Consider the following 15,824-nt stretch of genomic DNA (forward strand, 5'->3'; position numbering starts at 1 on the left):
ATTACACCTTTTTTCTAATTGTTCTTTCATGGGGACACAAACTTCCAAGATAGCTCCAGAAAATGTGTTTGCCACTTTATAGATCTTTGGGGAAAATTATAAAGCACCTTTGTGTGACTTTCTGGTAGCAATGTTTCATTATAATCAGAGAGAATGATAGTCTTTTCTTCAACCTAATGATGTTACATTTTATGAAATTTCAAGTCAATGGAATTATCTTTGATGCCAGATGTTACTTATGAAGCAATGGGTGATCTATCTTAATCACAGATTAGTCATCTATGAAAGTATGATGTCTTTCCAATGATGTTCTCTATAATAAGAACTAAGACACTGAGAAATAAATGCAATCCATGATAAATAGCCATCCTGGATCAGAAACTACTTTAATTAACACATGAAAGAAAGGGGGGAAAAAACCCACTGGCAGGAAGCTACATGGTGTATGATAGCTAGTTCTGACCCTTCATAGGAAGCAGGTATACAACACCTTGCATGATAGATGAATTCCTGAATGCTTGAGTGTAAATTAAGCAAAACCTTTAATCCTACAATGTTACTCCCACAAAATAAAATAATTCACACATCACATGTCTTTTTGCCTTCTTCAAAGTACCAAATTCTCTCACATTCATTGACCCTACTCTAAACATTTTCCAAAGCAAAACATGAAAAGTGCCAAATAATAATAATAATAAGGGTAGCAGAAACACATGCAGTCCCCAATTTATAAAGGATTGGTACTGAAGTCTATTTATACATCAGTGATTTGGAATGCATTAATATGTTTATTCTGCATTATACAATGATCACATTCCCACACTAGCTCACAAAAGCTTAATTCCCAGGTAAAGCCTTTTTGCTAATTATTACCTTTTGCTATTTTTTTAAAATGAATTGTAGAGAGTAAACACTTCATCCTCTAAATTTCCAGCGTATATTTGTTCTATGACTTTCAGAATACTTTTCCCACACTGACTTATAGTTATTTGTGTACATGTCATTTCTCTTCCACAATGAAATATCTTAAAATGATCAAAGTCAGGCAAAACTGAAAAATACTTTTGAACAAGAAAAGCTGCTAAATTAGTTATACTGAAGATAAACACAAAATCACTTTAGAGGAGATCTTTTTAACACTTAAGTACATAATTAGTCTCTATATTAAACAGTCAATTACAAAAACAGCTATTTCCCCAGGGAAGTGTAGAACAAGAGCCTGTGTGGCCTGACAAAATCTGCCTCTTGCAAACACTTTGATTCAGCTTTGGTTCCTGAGAGATATTTAGACAGGGGCAAGGAGACTTTGAGAAAGAGAATCATATCTTTGGCCCTAATTTCCAGTTTAACATTAGCTCTGATGGACTGAGATGGTCTCAAGAGAGAACTGCTAATGGGAAAAAGAAACACAGGCTCCAAAAGGAACCACAATAGAAGAATGGAGAAGTCAGTACCAGGGACTCAGGGTCAACACCTAAGACTATAAAGTTGTAAAGATAGGTCAGATCCATTCCCTTCATAAAGTGGTCAATGTTTGAGAACTATGCCTTAGTAAAAAGAGTTTAAGCTTAAAATGCCATAACCTTCAGAACCCATCAGGGTGCAACTATCAGGGCCAGTGCAACAATCTGAGTCACCAAGTTTTTCATCACAAAGTGGACAAGGTAGTGTTCATCTATGATGTCTGAGTTTTCAGCCAAGTTAGGAGAAAAGGGCCACGTGACATTTGAAAGTAGCACTGACTTCTTTTGACTGAATAAGTACCTCATTTGTTTGGACTCCAAAGAGAAAATCTTCAAAAAGGCAGTAATAAATTCTCCTAATGGAGTCAAAAGTGTGTGTCAAATAATTGGGGCAGACAGGAATAGAGAGTGATGTAATAAAATTCTGATCCCATACCTTAAACAACATTTTATTCAATAAATATTTGCTCTTATAATTCTACCATTACCTTTCTTATTGAATATTGCTGTTTGAAAAACAAATTTAAGAAGTGGAGATAAGCATGGATTTTGATTTGTGGAGATTCAGATTGGGGACATTACAGAATTTTAAAGAGGCTTTATTTGATGATGATAATGATTCATTTTGATATTAAGATTTACAGGGTTTTTTTCTCCCATCGTTGTATTCTTAATACTAGCACTACATTAATTTTTAACAATTAGAACTTTCATATGAAATAGCTACTAGAGATGATTTTCCTGAAATAAGTAATCAAAAATAAGGGGCTAAAATTAGCAGTCAGAGAAAGGAAGATGAAGGTGAAAGTCTATGTGTACATGTAAGTAAGAGATGTTTGGAAAAATGCACTAAGCTTTTGCAAGTAAAAGAAAGTTGGCATTATGTAAGGCAGGCAAACAGATTCCTCAAGAATGAATGATTACTAGCTTTTCCACACATGGCTGTGGTGATGGTATTTTTATACCAACCTTTCCACTTAGAACATTTGGAAAGGCCAAATACAATGTTTCAAAATTTGTTTGAAGATACTAGAAAGCCACCACAGCAGAATTTAGGGACCAAAATCCCAGAGGGAAAAAAAAGAAACATAAAAATCTGGTGTTTGAGCCTGCTTTTCCCTAATAAGCATTTGCTGATTCATAAGTGGTGGCCTATGTCCAAGCCACAGGAGAGCAGAAAGCAATGGCTGAGAAGCTAAGGAGACTGAGGGTAATCTCATGGGAGGCTGAATGTTCAGGAAGCACCAAGGAGGACCACAGTAAACACCCCAAGATTCCTGCTGTGACCCCTGAGTGGCTATATTGTAGAGGCAGAGCTAACTAAAAGTAGTCCTATCTTTAGAAAAGCTCAGATAAGATTATCTGCATGTTCCCTAACAGTTTATCAGAAGCACCAGTAAGTTCTCGCTAGAGCAAGATAAGATTATTCAGAGCCACAAATAGCACCAACAGGTATTGATTACAATGTCCAGCATTTAACCAGAACTTAGCTAGCATATCAGACAATAAGATCAAAATACTAAAAAGAAAAAGAAAAAAGAGATAACAGAAAACATGCCCACAGAAGACCCATATACAGGTTTTCCCCGCTGTCTACAAGTAGAGCGTTCCTGTAAAACCTTTCATATGCCAAAATGGCGTAAATCAAAGAAGCAGTTACCTTAGGACACATCTTGCTAATGGATGCACAAAATAAACTGAGATAAAGCACAGAGCTCACAGACACAGCTTGATGCTGAGATGCTGAGTATAGTTCCCCAGCAAGGAACTTGGCTGCACCAATCTCACTGCTGAGGGTACATGCTGCCTTTATAATGGCAAAACAAATGCTGAGCACTCCCCTTTTGACTTTTTTTGTAAAAGCAAAAGTCCTCTTCAGGTTTCTTTCTGTTAGTGAAAACAGGTACTAATTTATATCTTCCATAAAAGCGAAGTAGTGTAAACTTTCCAAAAGCGGTGGATATCTATATTGGAATTATTAACTATAGAATTTAAAATGTGTTATTAGCATATTCAAGAAAATGAAAGTTGGAAAACCAGAAGAAATTTACAAAATGTATTAAAGAACTGAATAAAAATTCCCAAACTAAAATTTCAATAACTGAAATTAAGAACTCAAATTGATTTAATATCAAATTATACAGAAATAGCTGAAGTGAAGATTAGAAAACAGGCCAGTAGAATATATCTACACTGGGGCTTCCCTGATGGCGCAATGGCTAAGAATCCACCTGCCAATGAGGGGGACACGGGTTTAATCCCTCGTCCAGGAAGACCTCATATGCCACAGAGCAACTAAGCTCGTGCGCCACAACTATTGAGCCTGAGTAAAGTCCACAAGCCACAACTACTGAGCCTGTGTGCTACAACTACTGAAGCCCACGTGCCTAGAGCCCGTGCTCTGCAACAAGAAAAGCCCCCACAATGAGAAACCCACACACTGCAACAAAGAGTAGCCCCCGCTCGCCACAACTAGAGAAAGCCCCTGTGCAGCAATGAAGACCCAGTGCAGCCAAAAATAAAGTAAAATAAGTAACTAAATCTTTAAAAAAAAATTTTAATGTAAAAAAATTTTAAAACATAAAAGTAGAAAACATTGCTGTAAAAAAAAGAAAAGAAAATATTTACACTGAAGTATAAAGAGAAAACGATGGAATATACAAAAAAAGATCATAAAAGACATATAAAATATGGTGAAAATCTCTAACGTATGTGCAATCAGAATCCAAAGAGCCATATAAGAAAGACTAGGCCAAACATTTTTAAAAGCTGCAGAAGATATTAAGCCTCAGATTTAAGATTTACTATTAAATTAGTTTTCTTGACACAAAATATCTTGTATTCACAAGCCAAAATTATTTTTTTAATTATACTTCTATAGAATAACAATCATACCAGTGACCTCTATTCTATGGACTTTACACAAATTAACTCATTTAATGCTCACAAGAACTCTACAAGGTAGCTATCCTTATTATTTGATTTGCAGTTAGGAATTGTGGCTCAGAGAGTTTAAGTCATTTCCCATGGTCACAAATCCAGCATGTGGCAAAATCAAGATTCAAACTCTGCCATCTAGTTCTAGAGTCCAGCTCCTAATACTATGCTTAATATATGAATGACACTTTTATATGAAAATGTTAATCAAAGCCTTCCCTGAGGAATTTAAAATCCAAATTAATTTTAATTGTAATTAATTCAGCAAGTCTTTAGTAGAAAACTGCCCAAAAGTTCGTATGTCTTAAAACAGTATGACAATATACTTTTAAAAATGACTTATGGACAAAGTTAAATTGCTTTGAAAAAATTCAACCCTGAGTTGTAGGTGCCAAGAAGCATATTCACTTCTTGTAACTGGTAAATAATTTAAAGTCTTGCAATAGTGTGATTGGTTCTATGTGATGTAGTAAATTTTGGATCTAGCTTATGTGCAGTAAAACTTACATTTCCATTTCATGTTCTCTTCTCCAATCAATTTGTTTAGTAGTATACAGAAAAGAGCCAAGAAAATCAGTAAGAATACTAAAGTACATCAAGCCACATCACTATATGATAATAATTATAAAATATTACTTGTGTATACAAAATATCTACATGATTGGAGTTTCCCCAAAGTATGCAAACATTTTCCAATATTGAGAAACTGGATATTTGATGACTCTAGGAATATGTGATTTTCTTGAAAGAGGGGGAGACAGTGAGTATGACGGCATTAGGGTCTTTGTTGCTGGCCATCAAGTCCCAAGAATGTCTCAATTTTCTATCTTTCCTCAGACTTGAGTGATCAACAATACCACTGGCTCTGCTAGTTACCATAAAATCCTTCCAACAAATCCTTATTGCATAAAGTAGTTTGATTTGCTCTACTTTCACAAGTGGTTAAAAAATACATCAAAGAGGGAAGAAACTTTGAATATATCATGTAACACCTTTGAAACTTCCTTCCTCATCCCTAAAGTGAAGGAAAATAATAACTGCAAGTAATAATCATAATTTATTGAGTATTATCTATATACCAATCAATTTACAACCATTATTTTATTTAAAGCATAAAACACGGAGAGACCAGAACTCAGCTGAAGGAACTAAGGGACCCATGATCACTGGTTGAGGGGTACATTGGCTAGTCAGAGATATATCTATTAGACAAGAACCAGGCCAAGGTATATCCCAGCATCAAATGAGTTAAAGCAACAAGAAAGTTATCTGAAACTTGTTTAATTAAATACAATCTCTACTCATAAGAATAAATTAATGAGTAATTTAGTGATGATCCAAAGTACCTAAATAGCAAATTTAATAGTAACAGTTAAAATGTATTGAGTACTTAGTCACAGCACTGAAAACTATGTTAAAGCATTTTAAGTATTTTAAACCATTTAATCCTCACAACCATCATGTGAAGTAGGTGTTAGCATCCACATTTTACAGATTAAAAAGCTGAGGCTCAAAGATATTAAGTTTTCTCTAATGATTATGAATATAGATATAGTTATAGTCATTGCTATTGATGCAAATTTTTTTCAATTAGGAGATTTGGTGTTCATATTAATTAGAGCACAGCTAAGCTACTGTAAGAGAAATAAATAAAACTGATTAACAAGATCAAAGTTTATTTCTCAGTCACACAGAATCCAGGGCTAGAAGGAGGCCTCTACTCTTCTAAACACACCAATCCATTTCTAAGTCCCAGCAGCCTATTCTAATACACCCCGTTGCCCAGACAAGGAGAAGAGAGTGCTTACTTTTTAAGCTATAACCTAAAAGTTGTACGCACATATCCACGGCATATAATGTGGAAAAGCAATTACTAAAATATCATGTGCATATTTCATTTTGCAGTAAGCAAGATCATGCATATGCAAGTATGTGAATAAGCTTTTTGCTATACGCAGTATAAGGGAGAAGTGCCTGATATTTTTTATATAGTTTATTACTGAAAAATGTGCTACAGGCGATAATACTTTTATTTTGTAGTGTACCCAGAAGATGTGTGTTCGGAGTAATCTTTACAGAGCACCATTTTTGAGTCTAACAAGGAAAAGCACTACTCAACAATTTTTTTAAAAAGTGATACCTGAATATTAATCCAACACATTGTCACATCCACAGAGAAAAAAACTGTGAAAACTTTCATTATAATCACATTTCATTTACTGAGCATATATGTCTTTCAGCATGTTGTGTGCAGAAATTGGCAATAAATACATGACTAACTTTCCACATTGAAGCATACTGGTAGTCAAGGAAAAATGTATTAACCAAATTCAAAATGGGGTATGAGATGAAAAACACTTCATGACATAATAATGCCTGGGAAAACCATTTAATAATGCCTGGGAAAACCTTTTAAATGATTACATATGGCTTGCTTTAGTGGTACATCTCAGTGATATCTTCAGTATCTTAAAGAACATAAAGCCATCAACTTAGCACCAAAATATCACAAGTTTTACTGATGAAGACAAAAACAAAATAAGAGGATTTCTGAGATCAGTGAGAGTCTCACTCTTTTTGAGCATTTGACTTTTTTTTCATTGATTGGAGAAAGAAATAGATTTAAAAAAAAATCTTTTGGAGCAATTTACAAACATCCAATACAACAACACAACAGACATTCCAGAGTTGAAAGTAAACAAAGAATGGATTAGGAATTAATGAGTCTGACTTCTGAATGGAAAAGCTTCATTGACTTATAAGGAAATTTGATTCAAATATTCAAAATGATCTAAAAATTAGAGCCTCATAATGCCCTTATTGTGAGATAAGATTTTCTATTTTAGTTAAGAATGCAGAATAAAAATTGACTGGATGAGGAATCTAATCTGCGGCTCAAGCTAACTATTATCAACCTTAATAGGTATATCTTGGTGAAAGGCCATCATCTTTCTCATGAATATAAAGTTGACATAATTACCAATCTTAAGTATTATTTTTAAAATGCTAAAACTTATTAATCTAAAATTGATTGTTTTCATATATGCTGAATGTTCTTAAGAGTTTTATTTGCGAAAATCTGTCCTTAACTTTTTACAATTATTTCCATTATTCAAAAAACATTTATAGGTTGAAAGAAACTTCCATTTGGCATTTAATTCAACATCTAAATATGCAAAAATTACAGAAGTGCAAAAAAGTGAAAAGCCATACAGCGAACTTCAGAAAAGTGTAAATTTGAATATAACTTTGTTTTATTTCTACTCTGTCAACACCATCAACTTTAATCAAAGTATATGTTAATAGTATATTATCATAATGTCAGCTTTTGGATTTAATATTCTACATTATTTGAACTGGTTTTCCCTGCTGACATTTACACTATTTTTATTGATCCTTTCATTGATTCTCTAACTAGTTTTGTGTCCTTTCAACAGTGAATTAAGAAAGAGAATCACGATTTAACCACATATCTTTTTTTACTATGTATAAAGCTTTTCTTGATCTACCATACCCAACACTAGGTCATAGAGATGATTAAATTAGTTTAGTAGAATCTATTTTGTATACAACTATGATACCAGCTACTGTTTTTAAGAATAGTAAGTATTAAGGTATTTTTTAATTTATGGGACAAAGATGGTGGGGTTTTTTTTTCATATCTACATTATGTTTTAGTACTTTCTGGACCCACATACCAATCAAAAAAATAAAGAACAAGAGGATTTAGCATCTTCTTTGATTTCTCCTGCTTGATTCCCCCTATTTTTAAAACAATCATGTAGCAGAGATCCAAGGCTGAAAAACAAGATGAATTGAGCAGAAGACGATCATTAGAAGGAACAATGTGGCACTCATCATTTTGTGCTGTCACAACACCATCTGTGTTGCACCAGACCAGAGTAACTTTGACATGACAAATAAACCTCTTAGGGGAAATGGGGATTCTATTAATTGTTCCACTGTCTGGCCAAACACTAGCGATATACTCTCCTCTAAATCAGCACCATACACAACTGTTATTACTGAATTAACAATAGCAATGAATTATGATTTTTAAAATAACATTTATTTCCTCTGGATAAAAAAAAAGATTTAAAGGATCTCAGTCTCACTGGGGTGGCATAAATATATTTATGCAGCCTTCTAATTATATTTATAGCTCACCTGGGGGACTGACTCCAGAAATATTGTTTTGTTCACTCTGCTAATAAATATTGTTCAGTGAAACTACATCATGTGTCCTCATGGCAGTCATTCCCCTCAACCACAAAACGTGCTGAGGTTATTTGTTCGAATAACTTTTGATCTGCAGGCACTGACCTTTTCCTGAACGTTACTATTATTAACAACAACAATAATGACGCCTAATAGCTACCGAAGGTTTATATGCGCCAGTTTCCCTGCTAATCATGGGGATGAGCCTCACAGCAGTGCTATGAGCTGGAGGTTTTTATTAACCCTAGAATTCTGTAGATCAGGAGTTAGCTAACATTTTTGGTAAAGGAGCAGGTAGTAAATATTTTAAACTTTACCAGCCAAAAGCTGCATAGACAATACATAATCAAATAAGTTAACTGTATTCCAAATAAACCGTATTTACAAAAAAGTGGGGGAAGCAGCAGGCTAGATTTTACCTGTGGGCCATTGTTTGCCTACCCCTGTGCTAGATGATAAAATTAAGGTTTAGCAAGGTTAAATAACTCACCCAAGGTCACTAAGTAGTGAGGTCAGCCTTTGAAAATAGACTAACTCCCGATCTGACCACATAACCATTGTTATATTGCCTCTAGGATTCTGTAGTCTCTTGCATCCTCAGCGAGGGGAAGATTGAGGAAATGTGAAAATTGTGACATCTTAACAACTGGCACTGATATTTCTCTCAGAGAGGGAATTTATTTGTTCTAAAGGAGTCTTGATAAGTCACTTGGGGAAAGTTGAGGACTAAAAGACTACTGTCAGCAGGCCTTAAGGTAAGAGAAAAGATATGAACAGAAATTTTGAGGTGCAGCATGAGTAAGTAGAGAGAAGGAAAAACTGAATGTGTTATGGGTGATCATAGTCTGAATTATTGGGAAAAAGTCAACAGACATAAATGATTTTTTTAAAAAGGAGGAGGAGATTGAGAATTTTTAACATTATGTTACCTAGGCTATAAGTAATAAATAGCACTATTTCAATAGTCTTTACAGAAAGACATTTTTTCACATAATCTACGTCAAAAGTGGGATAGTCTCTATGTGTGTCATATTCACAGATCCAGCTCTGCTTCTCTACCATCGCCTCAGCTCTCCCCTCCTCTCTGTGTCAACTCTATTATTAGAAAGACTTTCTCCATGGTGGCAAGATGACTGCCTGCAGCAGCTGTGGCAGTGTGCTTCTTTGGTATAGTAAGCAAGACAAGAAAAAAATTGTCTCCCAACTGTGGGGAAGGTATCTTTTCTTCCTATCCGATTAGGCTGACCTCCCTGAATTAATAAGCAGCCCACCCGAGGTCCCGAGTGTTTGAGATTTCATTATGGATTCCCAAAATCATTCTCTGGAAAGAAGGGTGAATTTCCCGAGACTGGCCTACTAGACTAATCATCACATGGCTGCACAGCTGCAAATGTGACTATTTCACTTGAGTCATGTGGGCTGTTAGGGGGATGGATGACTATCTGAACAAAGCTGGGATTCTTTTAGGAACACAGAAGGCACACATCTCTAACTCAGCTGATCACACACTTATGTTGCCCTGGAACAAGACTGACTCAAAACAACAACAAATAAACAAAAGGCAATAGGGCTTGCCATTAACATCAAGCTCATCTCTGTCTTAGAAACTATCACATTGCATTGCAAATCGACATACACTGAGGTTTTACCTTATGTCGGGCAATGTGGCAGACCTAGGATATAAAGAAAAATTGTCAGGTGCTTGTGGGAGACAAAACACAGACATTTTGAAACAATCTGGGGAGTGGATGAATAGTGGCATACCGCTAGTGCTATGGGTGTACTTCAGACTGAAGGAGTCAGAGAAGGCAACTAAAAGAGATGGTTTCACCTGCCTTTATTAATTAAGGAAATTAATTAAGAAATTAAGGCTATATGACTTTATCATAACATATATGAGGACACATCCAACAATAAAATATTTTCTTTTTAATAGTATAGATATGGGCTAAGTATCTTTCACAATATCACATCCCTTGAAAGGCACCATGTTAAGTACCAGTCAAAGTCTGAAGTGATACATGCATAAATCATACACAAACATACAGAGATAAACCTATAGGCAACTCACACACTGAGCACTCCCAGAGAGCATGAGTATTCACATTTATTTCCATTCCCTTACAAACCTAGAAATCAAGCCTAGCTATTAGGGGTGAAACTATACGGTGAACACAGGAATAGAATTTTGATTTGTACAGAAGAAGTATATCTGGAAAACTGCGGCAGCATCCTTTAAATGTGTAATTTATTTTGAAATGGAAACATATTTTATCTACAGGGTGCTCATTTTCTTAATAACTGAATCTGGCATAACTTGTCGAAAAGACAGCTTGGAAAGTACTCGTGGTTATAGGTAGGTGAACATTTTAGAAGAAAAATCGCTTCATCTACTGAATTTAGAGCTTTAGAAGGAATACATTAATGTGTAAAGGAAAGACGACTCAAAGCATAAATGCTTTCAAATTATCTTTTCCCTAGATAAAAATCATAATACCCTGGCTTTTAAGCATACATTAAAGATTCAACAATTTAGTCTTTTTCTTGGAATTATTTTGACAGGGTTCAACTACAGCACTATTGATATTTTGGTCTGGATAGTTCTTTGTCATTGGGGCTGCCTTGCACGTGGTAGGATGTGTGGCAGTTTCCCTGGCCTCTACCCACTAGATGCTAGTAGCACCTCCTAATTCTGAGAATCAAAAAAAAAAATGTCTCCAGACATTGTCAAATAGCCACTGGGGGACAAAACTGCCCCTGGTTGAGAACCACTGTCTTAAGAAATTATTTTACTATCAATCCACAGTTTAAAAATAAATGAACAATTAAATTCCTATTATTAGTTTTCAACATATAATCATTTATGAAAAATAATGAGCAAGCTGCTTCCAAAGTTAAATTATGGAACACCTTCAAGATTTATATAAATTAGGCAAACAGCTTAAGAGTCATGAGAATTACAGGGTCAATAGAGATAAAACCAATTCACAGTGATTCCAAAATTGATGATAACAGGAAAATATCACTTCTGGTCTTGGATTTACAGTCTACACACAAAAATGCACTAAATAATCCAAGAACTGTGATAAATAAATAACGAGGGAAACATAAACAGGATAAACAAGGCCAAGTTTAGGATTTAGGAGCAATTAAAAAGTGGTGGTAAGTAAAGAATTCAAATCAAGAATTAGGAGGAACAGTGACTCAAGAATCAAACACTCAGGAATAGCCAGTGCCATCCTCTCTCCACCCATTTTTTTCTATATTGCCTTAGGGACCTAGATAACATAGAAAAGAAAGAAACCAGTCTGACTTGAAGAATCCCAAGAGGCGTTTTAAACCATTTTATAAGGAAATATCATTAGATACAGCTGAATATCTTAAGTATAATTAAAATATTTTTGACATACAAATTAGTGTATACATATTTCCATACTTGTTTTCATATAATCTTCAATCTGGCTCCCCATTTAAAATGTCTAATACACTGCCGGCTACATAGTAGGCACAAATAAATATTTTTAATAAATAATTGAATATTTAATAAATGATTTCTGTTTCTTCTATTACCATAACGATCAACATTCCATAAATAAGCGCTTCTGGCAAGAAAGTCCTCTTTTAGGGATCTTTATCTTTTTTTTATTGTTCCATTATGTTCAATACTCCCCAAAAGTACTTCAGATTCTAAAGCCTTCAACTTTTCATGACTTCATAGTATCCACAATGACGCTTTTAATATGCTGATACTGTGCTTTGCTGGTGGTGCAGTGGTTGGGGGTCTGCCTGCCAGTGCAGGGAACATGGGTTGAAGCCCCGGTCCGGAAGAATCCCACATGTCTCAAAGCGGCTGAGCCCATGTGCCACAACTGGGGAGCCTGCGCTCTAGAGCCCACGAGCCACAACTTTGAGCCAATGCGCTGCAGCTACTGAGGCCCATGCACCTAGAGCCTGTGCTCCACAACAGGAAAAGCCATCACAATAAGAGGCCCGTGCAATGCAATGAGGAGTAGCCCCTGCTGTCCACAACTATAGAAAGCCAACGCAGCTACGAAGACCCAATGCAGCCAATAAATAAAAAATAAAATAAATTAATTAATTTTAAAAAATCCTGATACTCTCAAGTAACCTATGGCTTATGTTAGATAAGAAACAATTAGTTTCTTATCAAGAGAGACCAAAACCAATATTGTGAAGAAAAAAATTACAAGAAATGATATATAGTATTATAAAGGACTTACCCACTACATAAAAGAATGGTTATACATTAATAAAATGTATTCAAATAATTAAACATGAATTTCAATGAATTAAAATAATTCAGCTTTGAGTAACTAAGTCTTCATGCACTCTTCTGGCCAGGTTACAGAGAAAGTCCAAAACAGTTTTTGTGTTTCCAGCACTGTACTACAGCAAAATTCTCTTAAATCCCTTTTATATTTTAGCAATCCATATGCTTAGTTAGAACTCCCTGGCATTAGGATTCTCTAAGCAAAATAATGACTAATATTCAGAACCCAGGGATCTCATAGAGCCTGAGGTCAGGATACAGTGGGAAGTCAGAGCCAGATATATCATCAAAAGGCCAAAAAATATTCATTTTCATGTTTCTATGGGACAAAAGAGAGATCAGTATTTTCTAACTCTGCCTACATAATATGATCACCTGTACAGCTTAACATAGTACTGCTGTCCAGATGCCATTCTCAGAAACTCAGTTTTAATTGGTCTGGAATGGGGCCAGAACCTCAATATTTTTTAAGAGGCCCACAGGTAAATCCAATATGCAAACACTGAGATGTAGGCATAATTGAAAGCTAAATAAGCAGTATCAGGAGTGAGGGAGAAATGGGAGTTAGATATTTTTAAAAGATACCACCTAATATTTTATTATTTGTTAGTATAGTTCACTAGATGTATTATGGTCAGATGCCACAAGGCAACCTTTGTCAGTACGTATCTATCTTTACAAAAGTAAAAACTCATAGATGAGAATTTTGGTCACTGCATAACAACATGAGATACAAATGCCTTCCTTTTTCTCTCACTAAAACCTTTCTTAGCATTGTCAAATTTTGAAATATTCTTCAATATTAAAAGATGTAATATTTTATTGTGGAAACCAATATGATTCTTTCAGTGAAAAGATTCCCTTCCTCCCAAGTTGATGGCAGAAAAAAGATAGGGAAGAACCTGGCTAATACCATTAAAAATCAGTAGTCAAACTATTCATACCACTGCAAAAAGACAATGACATGAAATTATCAAGAGGTCTCCAAAAAATTAAGAATTTAAGAGGAAATGAATGTCTTCTCTATAAATTCATCCATTACATCAATTTACCTGAAAATGAAATATAACACTTTTGACCTAAAAAACAACAATAAAGTGCAGACGTAATCAATGGGATTTTATCAAAGCAACTGCATACTTTGGATGTGGCTGTGCCAGTTGTAGGTATTTTTAAAGACCAATGGTCAAATGAGATTTCATGTAAAGTACACATTATGAAACTCAGAAATAACGTAACAGTTTTGCACTTACTCTGAGTCGGCAATAAAATGCGAGAAAACTGTTTTTAAAAAGTTAAACAAAAAATGTAAACATCCAAGGACAAAGACAATGGAACACAACAGCAGCAATATTTGGGGAACTAATGCTAGAGAGGGTGTGAAGAAAAGGGAACCCTCTTGCACTGTTGGTGGGAATGTAAATTGATACAGCCACTATGGAGAACAGTATTGACATTCCTTGAAAAACTAAAAATAGAATTATCATATGACCCAGCAATCCCACTACTGGGCATATACCCAGAGAAAACCATAATTCAAAAAGACACATGCACCCCAATATTCATTGCAGCACTATTTACAATACCCAGGTCATGGAAGCCACCTAAATGTCCATCAACAGAGGAATGGATAAAGAAGACGTGGTACATGTATACAATGGAATATTACTCAGCCATAAAAAGGAACGAAATTGGGACATTTGTAGAGACATGAATGCACCTAGAGACTGTCATACAGAGTGAAGTAAGTCAGAAAGAGAAAAACAAATATCGTATATTAACGCATATATGCAGAATCTAGAAAAATGGTACAGGTCAACTGGTTTGCAAGGCAGAAATAGAGACACAGATATAAAGAACAAACATATGGATACCAAGTGGGGAAAGTAGGGGTGGGCGGGTGGAGTTGGGGTGGGATGAATTAGGAGATTGGGATTGCCATATATATATTACTAATAAGAAAAAAATATATCAAATTGTACACTTTAAATATATGCAGTTTATTGCACGTCAATTATAACTCAATAAAAGTCCTTAAAAAAAATTGTAGGAGCTAGAAAACCACTTGAGAGCCTACAATGAGGGATCAACTCTTAGGAAGTACAGGCACTAGCCTTCTCCAGGACTACAGCAGGGGATAAAAACAGGCTATTGTTCCTTCTCAACCCCAGTAGAAGACAGGAGTTTTACTCTATGGAAAGGTGGATCCAGAGAGACCCAAAACTTGCCACTGATAGATAGCACACCACTCCTGAACAAGTTTTGATCCAAACTTCTCCACCTGGAAACAAAAAAGGCCACTGCCAGTATAAATAGCTTTTTTAAAAGAGATAGATTTTCTGCCCATGGCCATTAAGCTGTAATTTCAAAAACTCATGTCCAATGTATCCTAAAAAATTGCAACAGTTGGATTCTCTGCCTTATATTAAAATGTGTGTTTGCAAAGTTTAGGAAGGGAGACACATTGCAGCAACTAAGACTGGAGCCCAGAACGAATCAGTAGAATGTCCTTTTCAGGCTACCCTCAGATATCTCTTGTTCTGAACTCCCTACTTGGTGGAGATAGTAACTTTTCCATAAAAGCACCATCAAGGGAGATGCAGGTTCTGGGCATTGGGGAAGCTGCCTTACCACTCCAGCCTGTTGTTTTGTCCTGATTTGGGTAGTGACTTAAGCCAAAGGAATGGAGCTGAGACCTGAGAGACTAAGAAGGTACAAGACCTGCTGCTAAGAAACAGAAACTTCAGAGCAGAGATCTAGATGCAAAGTTTCTGACTTTAAAATTTCTAATTTTATTTACTGCTACAACATTCCCATCAAATGAAATTTATAGGCAACTATACGTAGAGAGAGAGGAAGAAAAAGCAGGGGCAGGAAAGGGAGGAGAAAGAAAGAGAAGGAGGGAGGGAGGGAAG

This window comes from Hippopotamus amphibius, chromosome 10 (assembly GCF_030028045.1).
Source record: "Hippopotamus amphibius kiboko isolate mHipAmp2 chromosome 10, mHipAmp2.hap2, whole genome shotgun sequence".
NCBI lineage: Eukaryota > Metazoa > Chordata > Mammalia > Artiodactyla > Hippopotamidae > Hippopotamus > Hippopotamus amphibius.